The sequence below is a fragment of the Heterocephalus glaber genome, unplaced genomic scaffold, assembly GCF_053883595.1.
Source record: "Heterocephalus glaber isolate CG9 unplaced genomic scaffold, H.glaber_assembly_v1.0 deba00001608, whole genome shotgun sequence".
NCBI lineage: Eukaryota > Metazoa > Chordata > Mammalia > Rodentia > Bathyergidae > Heterocephalus > Heterocephalus glaber.
Genome location: NW_028258379.1, coordinates 4,446,711 through 4,461,344, shown reverse-complemented (window position 1 = coordinate 4,461,344; position 14,634 = coordinate 4,446,711). Strand labels below are relative to the sequence as shown.

Sequence of the window (14,634 nt, the reverse complement as noted above, 5' to 3'; positions counted from 1 at the left end):
CTGGGGATCGAACTCAGGTCCTTGCGCTTGCGGGGCAGGTGGCGGAACCACTGTGCTAAATCCCCAGCCCCCAAACAGAATTTTAAAAGGTGTCTGAAGATAGAAATGACTGCATGACTAGAGTATGGTTATTTGGAGATCCTGGGTCAGTATCATTTGAAAGATTGAGCTAGGTGAGTAGAAACACCAGTGGTAAAATGCCTCTGACCCCCCCCCCCCCAGCTATAGATCTAAAAGCTGAATGGGGAGACTCAAGTTGTGTCTGCTGGTAAGAAATAGGTTGACAGCCAGTGAAGGAAAAGAGAGTATCTGTTGCCTGTGCCTTGTGCCAGGTAATGTACCACATGGTGTCACACTTAACACATTCCTGGTGGCTTGAACCATTGGTGGTGCATGCATGACTGTTCCATTGGGCGGCTTGTTCCACTGGATAGTACTGTCCTGTGCTGCCCCATGGGACAGTGACACGCATATCAGCGGTGGTTCAGAGCTGCCTAGCAGCAAGACATGTGAATCATGGCCTTGTCATGACTGTCTTCAAACATCATGAAGAGCAAGGCATGCTCACTGTTTAGTTGCCCTCTCCTGCAGAGGGAGGCCTGGGTTGCGGCAAAGGTTTACCTGGCTCCAGAGCCAGTGTCTCCTGTATTGTGACCATTAGCCATAAATAAGCCCAGCTGAGAACTGGAGCTAACCAAGATCTCACTCATGCTGTGTTGGGAAGACTTTCTAAGTGAATAATTTTGTTATTGATTCTTTCAAAGCACCCAAAAAGTTGCAGGGAGACTGAAGTGGTAAGAAAGAAAACAAAGAAGAGCAGAGCCAAGGGAGCAGCCAGGCCAGCAGCAGCACTGTGGGGCCATGGGGTGGACTCTGGGCTCTGCAGAAGACCAGTCAGGAAGGGCTGTTGGGGAGCAAGGGGAAGATGCTTCTCAGGATCCCCAGAAAGCCTGGCAGCAACAGGGCAGGGCAGTGAGGAAGAGTGTGCTACGCTGTGACAGGGTTGTCTTTGTACCACTTGTCTTTCTGTTTCTGGAGAACTAGCTTATTGTAGGAAGGGACTGGGTTTGAGCAGAGGCGATAACCCTAGCTTTGTGAACTGAGATGTTATTTAACCTATGGAGCAAAACACTAACCTTTGTCATAAAGGCGCATTCAGTTAAGGTTTATTGTTTAGAATATTTCTATTGATGAATTATTAATTTTAATTTTATGAGTTTTATTATATTAAATAATGAGTACGTAACTGGAAAACAATCACAAAAATAAAGTATGGAATTTTTTTTTTTTTTGGCACTGGGGATCGAACTCAGGTCCTTGCACTTGCGCAGGAGGCGGCGAAACCACTGAGCTAAATCCCTGGCCCCCAAAATTCATAGTTTTTTTTTTTGGTACCAGGGATCAAACTCAGGACCTTGTGCCTGCAAGACAGGCGCGGTACCACTGAGCTAAATTCCGGCTCTCATGCCAGCATAATCTTGAATAAGAGTGGTGGAGATCCTTGTCTTGTTCCTGATTTTAGAGCGAGAGCTTTCAGTTTTTGTCCATTTAGTATAATGCTGGCTGTTGGTTTGTTATAGATGGCTTTTATCAGATTGATATGAAGACCATTTATTCCCGTTTTCTGTAGGGTTTTTATCATGAATGGGTGTTGGACCTTGTGAAACACTTTCTGCATCTATTGAGAGGGTCATATGGTTTTTGTTCTTGGCTCTATTAATATAGTGTATTACATTTATTGATTTGTGTATGTTGGGCCATCCCTGCATCCCTGGGATGAATCCTACTTGGTCACGGTGTATATAATTTTCTTCTGTTTGCCAGTGTCTTATTGAGGGTTTTTGCATCTATGTTTATTAGGGAGATTGGCCTGTAGTTTTCTTTTTTGGTTGGATCCTTCTCTGGCTTTGGTATCAGGGCAATGCTTGCTTCCAGGAATAAATTTGGGAGTATTGCTTTCCTTTCAGTTCCATTAGAGGTTGAGAAATAGTGACAGGTTCTTTTTTTTTTTTGGTTACCGGGGATCAAACTCAGGACCTTGCGCTTGCGAGGCAGGCACCAGAACCAGTGAGGTAAATCCCTGGCTCTAGAATACAGGTTCTTGAAGTAAGTATTGATGATCTGGATTTTTGCAGATCTGTTTTGATTTCACCCTTTTCATTCCTAATTGCATGGATTTGAGTCTTTTCTTTCCTTTTTTTGATAAGTTTGGCTAAGATTTTGTCAATTTTATTTAAACTTTCAAAGAACCAACTCTCTGATTCATTGATTCTTTGTATTGTTTTCTTACCCTCCATTACATTAATTTCTGCTTTGATCTTTGTAATTTCCTCCCTTGTATGAGCTTTGGGCTTGATTTGTTCTCTTTCTAGAAGCTTGAGTTTCAACATTAGGTTATTTGAGTCCACTCTGTTTTCCCGATATGGGTATTTACTACTATAAACTTCCCTCGTAGGACTGCTTTCATTGTGTCCCACAAATTCCAGTATGTTGTATTGGTATTGTGGTTTAATTGCAGAAACTGTCTAATTTCTTATTTAATTTCATCTGTGACCCATTGATTGTTCAGGATGGTGTTATTTAATTTCCATGTGTTTATGAAGTTCTTGAAGTTTCTCTTGCCATTGATTTACCATTTCATTGCTCTATGGTCTGGTAATATGCATGGGATAGTTTCAGATCCTTTGCCTTTACTTAAGCATGTTCTATGAGCTGGTATGTGGTTCTGTTTTGGAGAATGTCCCGTGTGCAGTTGAGAAGAATGTGTATTCTAATGTTGTTGGTGGAACACTGTAGACAGCTACTAAGTCCATTTGTTCAAAAGTTTGGTTCAGTTCTCATATTTCATTGTTCATATTTTTGTCATCTAGTTAATGTGTCTATTTGTGACATTGAGATATTGAGGTCCCTTATTACAATAGTGTTAGTGCTTTTTGATTTTTTTTTTTTTTGGTATGGGGGATTGAACTTCGGTCCTTGTGCTTGCGCAGCAGGCTGTGAAACCACTGAGCTAAATCCCTGGCTGCTTTTTGATTTTTCATGTTTGTTAATATTTATTTTATAATCTGTTAGGTGCACTGGTATTTGGTGCATATATATTTATGGTTATCTCTTCCTGTTGGATTGTTCTCTTTACAAAGATGTAGTGACCTTCTTTGTCTCTCTTAATCAGCCTTGGTTTGAAGTCCGCTTTGGGGTTTTCACACTGCTGTGGTTTATTTTTTGGCGGGGGGGGGTCCTGGGGATCGAACTCAGGATCTTGCGCTTGCAAGGCAGGCACCGTGCTGTTGAGCTAAATCCCCAACCCTTGGAGTTCACTTTGTCTGCAAGTAGAATAGCTACCCCTGCTTTTTTTTTGGTTCCTGTTGCATGGAGTATTGTTTTGTATTCTTTGACTTTGAGTCTATGAATTTCTTTTTGAATTAAATGTGTTTCTTGTGTGCAGCATATTGTTGGATCTTGCTTTTTAATCCATTCTTCCAGTCTGTTTCTTTTTGTTGTTGTTTTTGGTACCAGGGATTGAACTCAGGTCCTTGTGCTTGTGGGGCAGGTGGCGGAACCACTGAGCTAAATCCACCCCCCCCTCCAGTCTGTTTCTTTTAATGGTGAATTGAGAATGTGTTAGTTACTTTTCTCTGGTTGCTGAGACAAAATAACTGACTCCTCAAGTTAGAGGAAAGGTTTGTAGAGGTTTCAGTCCATAATCAGCCGGCTCCAAGGCAGGGTGGCAGAGGGGGAACAGTTCATGGTACAGAAGACAACAGAAGCAGCAAGGGAACCTTACCAGCATCTTCCTGCCCTTTTTACCTGCCCCCCCCCCTTTATTTTATTCAGACTATTTAGGGCAGGCAGTACTCAGGCCCTTAATCCCATTGCCTTTGGGCCTAGCCTCACCATGAATCAGTCACACACTGTAGATTCAACCACCTCTGGAAAAGCATGAAGTTTTGGGGGGACATCTGTCATAAGTCATAACAGAGACATTGATAGTTATATATGTATTGATTTACTGGTGTCGTGTTATTTTCCTGTTGTCGGCTCCCTTTCTTCTGTTTAATTTTTCCTACTGTGCATTTAGTTCCTGTGAACCTTCTGTAAGATTCATCTTCAGGGCAGCCCTTTTGAAAAGAGCCTAGAGTCTGTGTTCCAGCTGTGAAGCTGTGGAGCATCAGGTTACAGCCTTGTCTTTGTCCTCAGAGCCAGTCCCTCAGTGGTTTGGGGCCCAAGGACTCACCTACCGCCCTCACCACTCCAGACCACCATCCTCTGGGATGCCAGACACCTAGCACTGGAGGCCCCTACCTGGGACATCTGGCTGCCACACTCTAGGGCTCGAGGCTGCTGCCTAGGACCCTGGACGCCCACCCAGGATGCCCAGCTGACCATGCCCAAGGCCTTCCTGCAACTTGAAAAGAGCCTATGCTTAATCCACAGTTATCCGCCTCAGATCTTTAATTTGGGCTTCCTTTAACTCCTCTTGAATTATGGACATACTTAGGACAACATCAAAACTCCCCACCTAAGGTCTTTGGGGTCCAATTTCTTCAGCTTACTTATGATCATTTTTAATTTTAATTTTAATTTTAATTTTTTGGTACCAGGGATGGAACTCAGGTCCTTAGCTTGTGAGGCAGGCGGTGGACCACTGAGCTAAATCTCTGGCCCCTTATGATCATTTTTATTTTTATTTATATTTATTTATTTATTTTTTGGTACTGGGCATCGAACTTGGGACCTTGCGCTTGCAAGGCAGTCGCTGGAACCACTGAGCTAAATCCCCAACCCCATTTTGATCATTTTTAGAGTAGTAGTAGATCTGCCTGGTTCTCAGTTTAGAAACATTCTCTAAACATAGGTGAGTATAATCATATGCATTCCTAAGCTGTCACACTCAAGAATAGTACAGATGTGTGGGATTTGGCAGTACCTGCAATCCAGACATCACAATTTTAAGGTAAAAGCCTAAGAGAAGGGCCATCTTGGTGTTAACATGATTTATGAATACTAAACCAATGTAGCTAAGATTTCCTTCATGTCCTATGGTTTAATTATCAGCTCTTCAGTTCTGGAACCAGCCTTTATGGCTATCAATAGCTCATTACTTTTATCACCTGTCTTGGGTATCGTGATATTCCTTTTATGTATCAGTACTCAACCTGAACAATAAGTTCTATGTATCAAAAGATGATTTGTTTTCTGCAGTTGTCCATAAGTCTTTGTTCACACAAAGACACACATACGTGCTACTAACTGATGGTTTTAGTGGTAATCTGTTATTTAAAAATAATGCTTTTTATTTCAAGAAAGCTTAAACTATTTTAATCAAAAGCAATTCAGGTGAAGTTCTCGGATGCCATGGCTTCCACCTGGGCTGTGGTCACATCTTGGGAGCTCTGACTGTAAATTTCCAGATGTAAGGGGGCCTGATGTAGTCTTTGGTGACTGAGAAAACTTTGTACTTTACTTCTCAGTTATGTCTGAAAAAAGTTGGATAGAGTTATATTTCATTGTATTTAGATTTATATTTTGAAATTGTAATAGACATTTCAAGTAACTGGAATTTAGGCTTTCCTGGTTGAGAGGGGTGGTCTAGACATGGTACATACTTTAGTGAAACATTTGGGCTTAGGAGGGGTGGATTTTTACATATACTTGAATTATGGTGAAGGAAACTGTGTGTAACATTTTTCAAAGTATATGAAAAGCAAACAGCTCTGAAAGGAGCCTGCATCTGACCTGGGAACTCATTCCTCTCAAAGGACCTTAAATTCTCTTTGAAATTGTTCTCCTGGACTTCATAATTCAATCCATATATTCGATAAGTTTCTGTTGAGGGGTGTGATGTACTAGACAGAGTCCTGGGAGCTTAGTGATGAGTGAAATAGGATTGATTTCTCTCTTCTTGGGCCAGATAAACATTAATCAACAAGACAAAGAATTCTAGCATTATACTGGAGAACTAAGAGGGCCATTCAGGGACCATTTCTTGGAGGAAGTGATGTTTTCTTTTTTTGTTTTGCTTTTTGAGACAGGATCACACTATATAATTCAGACTGGCCTTGAGCTCACTGTATAGACCAGGTTGGCCTCCTAGTGATCCTCCTGCCTCAGCTTCAAGTGCTGGTATTACAGGCAGGCACCACCACACCGAGCTGGAAGTATTTATATTGAGATCTAAATATGGGGCAAGATAGGGTCTTTTCACAAGGCCATGAAAGCTGACAGCCAGATGCTGGGTGAATTTATTAAAGTGGTCAGAGCCAAATCACTCAGACCGGCATAAAGAATGTATCCTTGATTCAAAAGGGAATTTACTACTCACAAATATACAAATATAAAATATGCAGATCACTACAGACCTCTGCCCAGTCATGAGGAATAACGTTTTCTCCTCATGTTTATGTATTTTTTAAAAACCACTACCAATTTTACTAGAATTAGAATAAAAAATACTTATACGTCTTTTACAACAGAGTATTTAGATCTTAATTTTCAGGAAAATATTTTTTATTATTAAAAAAGAAAATTATTTTAAAACTTGTTTCTTCTGATATCTGTTACTCCATGGCACAAAAATAAACAACATGCAAACACTGCAAAACTTCACAGTTGTTGAAAAAAATTGGAAAGAAAATTACATATATAACCAAGAAGAGTCAGAGCTCAAGTCTGAACTTAGCCAATAAAGGCAGATGATCTGAAGAGATATTTTTATTTGGAAGTCCCTTAACAGTCTATAAGTCTTTTTCTGTAAGAAGTGACACTCTAGGAGTTTCAAGCCACCAATCAAAGCAGCTTCAGCTCCTGGGTGCCCAGCATTTTCCTTTTCTGCAGAATAGAAAATGTAATCCACAGTTATGGCACTTTGGGAATGACAAGTGGTCACTTCTAGAATTCCAGGGTCAGGAAAGTAATGTGAATAAACCAGTAATGCTGAAATGGTTCTGTAAATTTGAAGATAACTTTTCAGCTGTTATTAGGACCTCCTTTATCCATCTGTGTTTGTGTCAAGTCACCATCTTTTATACTTTTGTCATTTTTTTGAAGCAAAACCTTTATTGGTACATTTTAGATGTACATAATGATAACATTCATCATAGGGAATTTGCACCTGTACATGATATATCCTGCTCCTTTTTTCCCCATTCCTCTCCACTTACTTCGACTCTTTCCCCTCCTTATTTACAAAAGCTTTGTTTCCAGTTTTTTCTTCTATTCTCTTTTTTCCTTATCTCTCCTATCTCTTTTTTCCTTCCTTTCCCCCTCTCACCTTCTTTGTTACCTTTTTCAATTGAACATTTTCTTCCCATTTCCCGGTATCAGTTGTACATTTTGGTCCTTATTTCCACTTTTGTTTTCTCATGCCAGAGAAAAAAATATGAAAAAATACGATGTTTAAAAACGTGTGTCCAGTTTATTTCACTTAGGATTATGGTCTCAAGGTGCATTCATTTAGCTAGAAATGTCTCAAGCTTATCCTTCTTTATGGCAGAGTAGTATTCCATTGTATTAAAAAACTACCTTTTTATTGTTTGATGGGTATTTGGGCTGTTTCCAAGATTTAGCTATTACAAACTGTGCATCTATAAACATGGGTGTGCATATATTGCTGTGGTATGATGCTTCTAATTCTTTTGAGATGATACCAAGAAGAGGGTGGAGTGGAACCTATAATTTTAGTTTTTTTTTTTTTTTTTAAGATAGGGTCTCACTATTACTTCAGGGTGGCCCTGAACTTACTGTGTAGCCCAGGGTAGCCTCAAACTCTCAGAAATTTTTCTGCCTCAGCCTCTCAAGTGCTGGGATTACAGGCATGTGCCACCACACCCAGCTAGTTTTAGTTCTTTGAGGCATCTCCACCCTGATTTCCACAGTGATTGAACCAGTCTACACTCCTACCAACAGTGGAGAAGTGCTCCTTTTCCTGGACAGCCCCGCAAGCATTTGTTTTTGTTTGAGTTCTTGATAATAGCTATTTTTTCTGGAGTGAGATGGAATCTCAATATTGTTTTAATTTGCACCTCTCAAATGACTAGTGATGTTGAACATTTTCCCATATATTTATTTGCCATTTCTACACATCTGAGAAGTGTCTGTCCATTTCAGACGCCAGTTTTTAGGTTGGGTCTTTGAATTTGGGAGGTATCTGATTTTTTTGACTTTATATATTCTAGATATTAGTCCTTTGTCTGAGGAAGAGCTGGCAAAATTTTTTTCCCGCACTGTGAGTTGTCACTTCACTCTGTTGGTGGTTTCTTTTGCTGAGATATGCTGTTAATAATTTCCTGGGGATTGCATTAAATCTGTATAACAATTTTGGAAGTATATCCATTTTCACTATATTGGTTCTTCCTACCCAAGAACAAGGGATATCTTTTCATTCTGATAATCTCTTCCATCTCCTTTTTCAGAGTAGTGTAGTTTTCAATGTAAAGGTCTTTTTCTTCCTTCATTAGATTGATTCCTAGGTATTTCATGTTATTTTTGGATGCTATTGTGAATGGTGTTGTTTCCCTAATTTCTCTCTCAGTGAGTTTGTTGTGTACAGGGATGCTATTGATTTTTGAGTGATGATTTTGCATTGAGCTACGCTACTGAATTGGGTTATTAAACCTGGAAGTTTTGGTGGAGTTTTGGGATCTCTTATGTAGGAGTATCATGTCTTCTGCAAATAATGAAAATTTAACTTCTTCCTTTCCTATCCTTATTTTTTTCTTTTCTCTTAATTGCTCTGACTAATGTTTCCAGAACTCCACTGAATAAGAGTGGTGATAGTGACATCCTTGTCTTGTTCCTGATTTTAGAATGAAAGCTTTCAGTTTTTGTTAATTTAGTATGAAGTTGACTGTTGATTTATCATAGATGACTTTTATCAGATTTAGATAAAGACTATTCCAATTTTCTGTAGGGTTTTTTAAAATCATGAATGGGTATTGGATTTTGTCAAATGCTTTTTCTGCATCTATTGAGATGATTATATGGTTTTTGTCCTTGTCTGTGTTGATAAGGTGTATTACATTTATTGATTTGGATATGTTCAATCATCCCTGCAACCCTGGGATGAATCCTACTTGGTCATGGTGTGTAATTTTCTTTGATGATTTGCTTCATCCTGTTTGCCAGTATCTTATTGAGGATTTTTGTGTCAGTATTCATTAGGGAGATTGGCCTGTACAGTAGTACTTTTTTTTAGGTTGGATCTTTTTTTGATTTTGGTATCCGAGTATGTTTTGCTTCCAGGAATGAATTTGGGAGTACTGTTTCTCTTTTAATTTCATTAAAGAGTTTGAGAAATAGTGACATTAGGTCTTCTCTAAATTTCTTGTAGAATTCAGCAGTAAATCTGTAAGGGCCTGGGCTTTTCTTCATTGGTAGGTTTTTAATTACTTCTTCAGTTTTATTGATATTGGTTTATTTAGAATTTTTCTGTCTTCATTCAACTTTGGTAATTTATTTGTATTTAGGAATCTGTCCATTTCTTTTGTATTTTCTATCTTAGTACAGGTTCTTGAAGTGTAGCTATTGATCTTCTGGATTTCTGGAGGATATGTTGTGATTTCACCCTTTTCATTCCTAATTGCATCAATTTGAGTTTTTTCTTTCTTTTTTTTGATAAGGTTGGCTAAGATTTTTGTCAATTTTATTTAATATTCTACAGAACTCTTTGATTCGTTGATGTTTTTGGTATTGCTTTCTTCGTCTCAATTGCATTAATTTCTGCTCTAATCTTTATCATTTCTTCCCTTGTACGAGCTTTGGGCTTGATTGCTTTTCTTTGCTAGAAGCTCGAGGTTCAATATTAGGTTATTTGAGCCCACTTTGTTTTCCTGATATGGGAATTCATCACTATAAACTTCTGTCATAGGACTGTTTTCATTGTGTCCCATAAGTGCCAGTATGTTGTATTAGTATTGTGATTTACAGAAACTGTCTATAATTTCTTCTGTGACCCATTGATTGTTCAGGAGGGTGTTATTTAATTTCCATGTGTTTATGAAGTATTTGTGGTTTCTCTTGCCATTGATTTCCCATTTCATTGCTCTATGGTCTTATAATATGCATGGGATAGTTTCAGTTCCTTTGCCTTTACTCAAGCATGTTCTATGAGCTGGTATGTGGTCCATTTTGGAGAACGTCCCATGTGCAGCATAGAAGAATGTGTATTCTAATGTTGTCAGTGGAACACTCTGTAGACAGCTACTAAGTCCATTTGTTCAAAAGTTTGGTTCAGTTCTCATACTTCTTTGATTTTTTTTTTTTTTTGTCTAGTTGATGTGTCTATTTGTGACAGTGGGGTATTGAGGTCCCTAATTACAACTTATTAGTGCTTATTTGATTTTTCATGTCTGTTAATATTTGTTTTATATAGTTGGATATGCTGGTATTTGGTGCATATATATTTATGATTGTTATCTCTGACCCTTTATAAGGATGTAATGACCTTCTTTGTCTCTCTTAATCAGCCTTGGCTTGAAGTCCACTTTGTCTGCAAGTAGGATAGCTACGCCTGTTTTTTTTTCAGGTACCTGTCACGTGGAGTATTGTTTTGTATCCTTTGACTTTCAGTCTGTGAATTTCCTTTTGAATTGCATGGGTTTCTTTATGCAGCATATTGTTGGATCTTTTTTCTTCATAAATTCTTCCAGACTGTCTCTTTTGAATGGTGGATTGAGTCCATTTAAATTGATGGTGTTAACTGATATGTATTGACTTTACTCGTTTTTTTTTTTTTTTTTTTTTGGTGCCAGGCATTGAACTCAGGGCCTTGTGCTTGTGAGGCAGGTGGCGGAACCACTGAGCTAAATCCCCAGCCCTGTATCGACTTATTCTTGTCATGTTATTTTCTTGTTGTTGGTTTCCTTTTTTACCCCTCTATTTGTTGCCTTGCCTGGTGGATTCATTCTGTTGGGGTTCATGTATTTGTAGCCGACTTGTCTCTTTCTAGAACGTCCTTCAGAATGTTTTGTTGTGGTGGTTTGGTGGTCATGAAATTCTTTTTTTTTTTTGGTACTGGGGATCAAACTCAGGACCTTGCACTTGCCAAACAAGTGTGGTGCCACTGAGCTTCATTCCTGGCCTCCTCTCCATCAGTTTTGAAAGAGAGTTTTGTGGGTTACATCATTCTGGATTGGAAGTTGTTTTCTTTTCTTTTTTTTTTTTTGCTGTACCAGGGATCGAACTCAGGACCCTGTGCTTGCATGATGCCAGTGAGCTAAATCCCTGGCCCAGAAGTTGTTTTCTTTTAGGGCTTGAAATACTTTACTCCAAGCTGGGTGTGGTGGTATATACCTGTAATCCCAGCACTTGAGAAGTTGAGGCAAGAGAATCACCTTGGCGCCCCCTCCCCCCAATAAAAAGAGACAGTCACCATGAGTTCAAAGTTGGCCTGAATTACAAAGTGAGACCCAGTCTGAAAAAAACAAAAACTACAATATAAACAACAAAAAAAGGAAAGAAATACTTCACTCCAAGCTTTCCTTGACTTGAGGGCTTATGGTGAGAAGTCTGCTGTGATTCTGATGGGCTTTCCTTTATAGATGATGTGTTTCTTTCTTCTTACAGTTTTAATATTCTGTTCTTGTTGAATATTTGGAATCTTGACTATTATATGCCTTGTTGTAGATTTTTTTTGATCATGGCTAATTGGAGTTTTATATGTCTCACTTAATATATATTTCAAAATGTTTTTCTCTGCTTCAGAAGTTTCCTGCCATTACTTCTGTGAACAGGTTTGCGCTATCTCCTGGTTTTTCATTGACTCCTATAAATTGTTTGTTATTCTTTTTTGCGTTATCTAGTAGCTGTTGGATATATTTCTTGATCTGTACCAGGGATCAAACTCAGGACCTTGCACTTTGCAAGGCAGTTGCAGCACCACTGTGCTCATTCCCTGGCCCTCCTTTGCTACTTTTAAGAAATCTTTCTTTTCACGATGGATAACCCCAATCCTGTCTTCTGTAGCTGATATTCTGTCCTCATGTTGGCTCATTCTGCTGTGTATACTTTCAATGAAATTTTCAATCTCTTGGCTATCTGTTTGATTCTATGTAAGATTCTTTATCTTTCCTATGTTGAATGTTCATGGTTTCCATCATTTTCATAAGCTCCTCTATTTTTTCTTTCTGTATTGGCTCTAAAGTCTCTATAATCACATCTTTCATTATGGTCAGCATTTCTGTATTATCTAAGAACCTATTTCCAATTTGATTTTTTTCTAGAGCCTCATTCATATGCTTTGTTACTTCTGCTGTTACCACTTTGGAGAGGCCAGGTGGGTAACTTTTGGGTTGTTCCACCTCATTACCCTCTGAGTTTGCCTTTGGTGAGCTGGAAGTCTGAGATGAATGCATCTTGTTTAAGTGTCTTCTCATTTTTTGCTTTTTTTTTGTGTTTAGTTTAATTCCTGAGTTAATGCTTGTAAATTCTGTATGAGAAGTAGCTTTATTGCTAGTATTTAGAACCCTTAAGAAATGACTACCTCTCAGAGATGTCTACCAGGTGTAGCTAGCTTTTGGGTGTTGAGTCTGTTGCAAGATCCTATCTGTTCAATTTATTGGGGCCGAGAAGTTGGTGCATACTTGGACTATCCCCTGGTTCTTTGGCACTGGTCTATATTGTTTATGACGCTTAGGCAATCTCAGTTTTGGCAAATCAGGACAAACAACTGATTAAAAAGATTTTGTCACCTTGGCTAAAGTAGTACAATCACCAGTAAGAATAGCATGAAATGGTTCCGCCGCCTGCCTCGCAAATGGAAGGACCCAAGTTCGATCCCTGGTACCAAAAAAAAAAAAAAAAAGAATAGCATGAAAAACAGCCTAGAAAACGACAACTGTGGTAACTATTAATTTACCACCTTTAACAGTATGCACTATATTTGTGGTTATATAAGAAAATCTGGAGATCTCTATGCCAGGAACCGCCGACCCTCGCGGTTCCATCAGGAACAGGTCCTTGGGCTGCAGCAGAGACTCCAGGAAGAAACACAGAAACGGAATGGAGAAAGTAGCAACTTAGACAGAAATTTCCAGAAAGATGGAGACACCAAAGGAGAGAAATGGAAATCAAGAACCAGGGACAGGTGCAACTTCCTCAGGCCAGGTCCCTCAGCCATGAAGTGATGAGGACATCCAGAGCTTCCTTCACGAATGGGAATGTCTGGAACGTGAGGTTAACATTGGAGGGAAGTACAGGAATCACATAATGTCTTGAGCCATTGCCCAGCGTCTCCGTCAGAAGGGCATATGGAAGAGCTGGAGTAAGTGTTTATGCTTGCTGACAAATTTGCAGGATTTATACTGGACTATCTGTGAGGCCATCAAGAGACCCAGGAGCCAACCCCTGCCATATCCTTATGGAGAGGCCCAGCACGGGATCCTGGTACACACACAGCAGGAACGGGACCTCTCAGGTGCTCTCTGGGAAGATGCTGTTTATCACCCTCCAGCGTGTCAGCCCTAGAGCTGTGGCATGTCCATCTGGCTGGAGGCACCTCTGCGTGCCGCCCCTCCTGTGATCTTTGTGGAGCACCTGTGGGCCACTAGATGGGTGCCCTGCAACATGTGCCCTCCGTGGGCAATTCCACACCCGGCTCCGGTCTTTTTCACAGCAGCCCTGGTTCCCCAGCAGCCGTGGTCCACCTCTTCTGGCTATCCATAGCCTGGACGATGAGAAGGAGAAACTCCACCCCATCTGTCTGGAGTCCGCACAACAGTGTGATTCTGTGATGAGATTCCCTCCTTTCCCCAGCCAAGGAACTGAGAATAAAATGTGAAGAAATATGAAAAAAAAAGAATCTGAAACAAATTAGAAAACTGTATAGGATAAATATGTCCTCAGTATTGCAATTTTACCCTTAGGGGAGAAAATTTAAAATGGGTGAAAGGGGGAAAAATAGAGAAATAGAAGAAGAGGAAGAGAGTAGAAGCAATATGCAAACTTTCCAAAACTTGGTGAAGAAGACAAGGTCAGGGGAGAAGAAAGAAAGAAAAACAAGAACAGAACACCAGCAAAATCTGGAAACAATGTTCACAGTTGCATGAAAACAGGAACAAACAGTCAAGAAAAAAAGAAAAGAAACCAAAAACCAGAAAAGGAAAAAGCAAAAAAATGCCCACTTCAAGGGGTGTCTCTGTGTCACCGGTAGATAAATTTGGCACACAGAGGCCAGATTCATGTTGATTAATCCCAAGAAGCCAGATTTACGGTGGGGTAGTGAATAATCCCAGGAAGCCTGCAGTGTTAGTTCTAAAACTCAGTATGGTTTCTGGCTGTGAGACTAGAACCTGATTTGTTCAGCCTGCAGCACCCCGTGTACCCTCTGCTGGCTTGAACCTGGCTCCTTGATCTCCTGCTGACTTGAACTCGATTCTGCCTCACCCTGATGGAGGCAGCCCTCAGCTGCTCTGAGTTCTGAGCTCAGATGGCCCCTCTCCAAGATGGTCACCAGCCAGTTGCACTCTCCTGGGGAGCGTCTGAACCCACAGTTCAGTACTCAGCAAGTACTGCAGTCCTGTGTGTCCACTCCTTCGTTCCATCGGTGTGTTTCTCTGTGGAGGCTTCTGGGCTCACCAGGAGTGATTGCTGCCTTTCCCACGCACTGAGTCAGGGCTCAGGGAGAAAGCGCCGCTTGCC

At 40.1% G+C, this 14,634-nt stretch overlaps 1 protein-coding gene and 1 pseudogene across 4 annotated transcripts in view; one reads left to right on the top strand and one right to left on the bottom strand.

The window, feature by feature from the left end:
• Nucleotides 1-14,634, top strand: part of Ppp2r5e (protein phosphatase 2 regulatory subunit B'epsilon) — a 175,673-nt gene that overhangs the window by 15,844 nt on the left and 145,195 nt on the right. The gene's annotated exons all lie outside the window — the stretch shown is intronic.
• LOC147822738 (small nucleolar RNA SNORA40) lies at nucleotides 5,125-5,245 on the bottom strand (annotated as a pseudogene).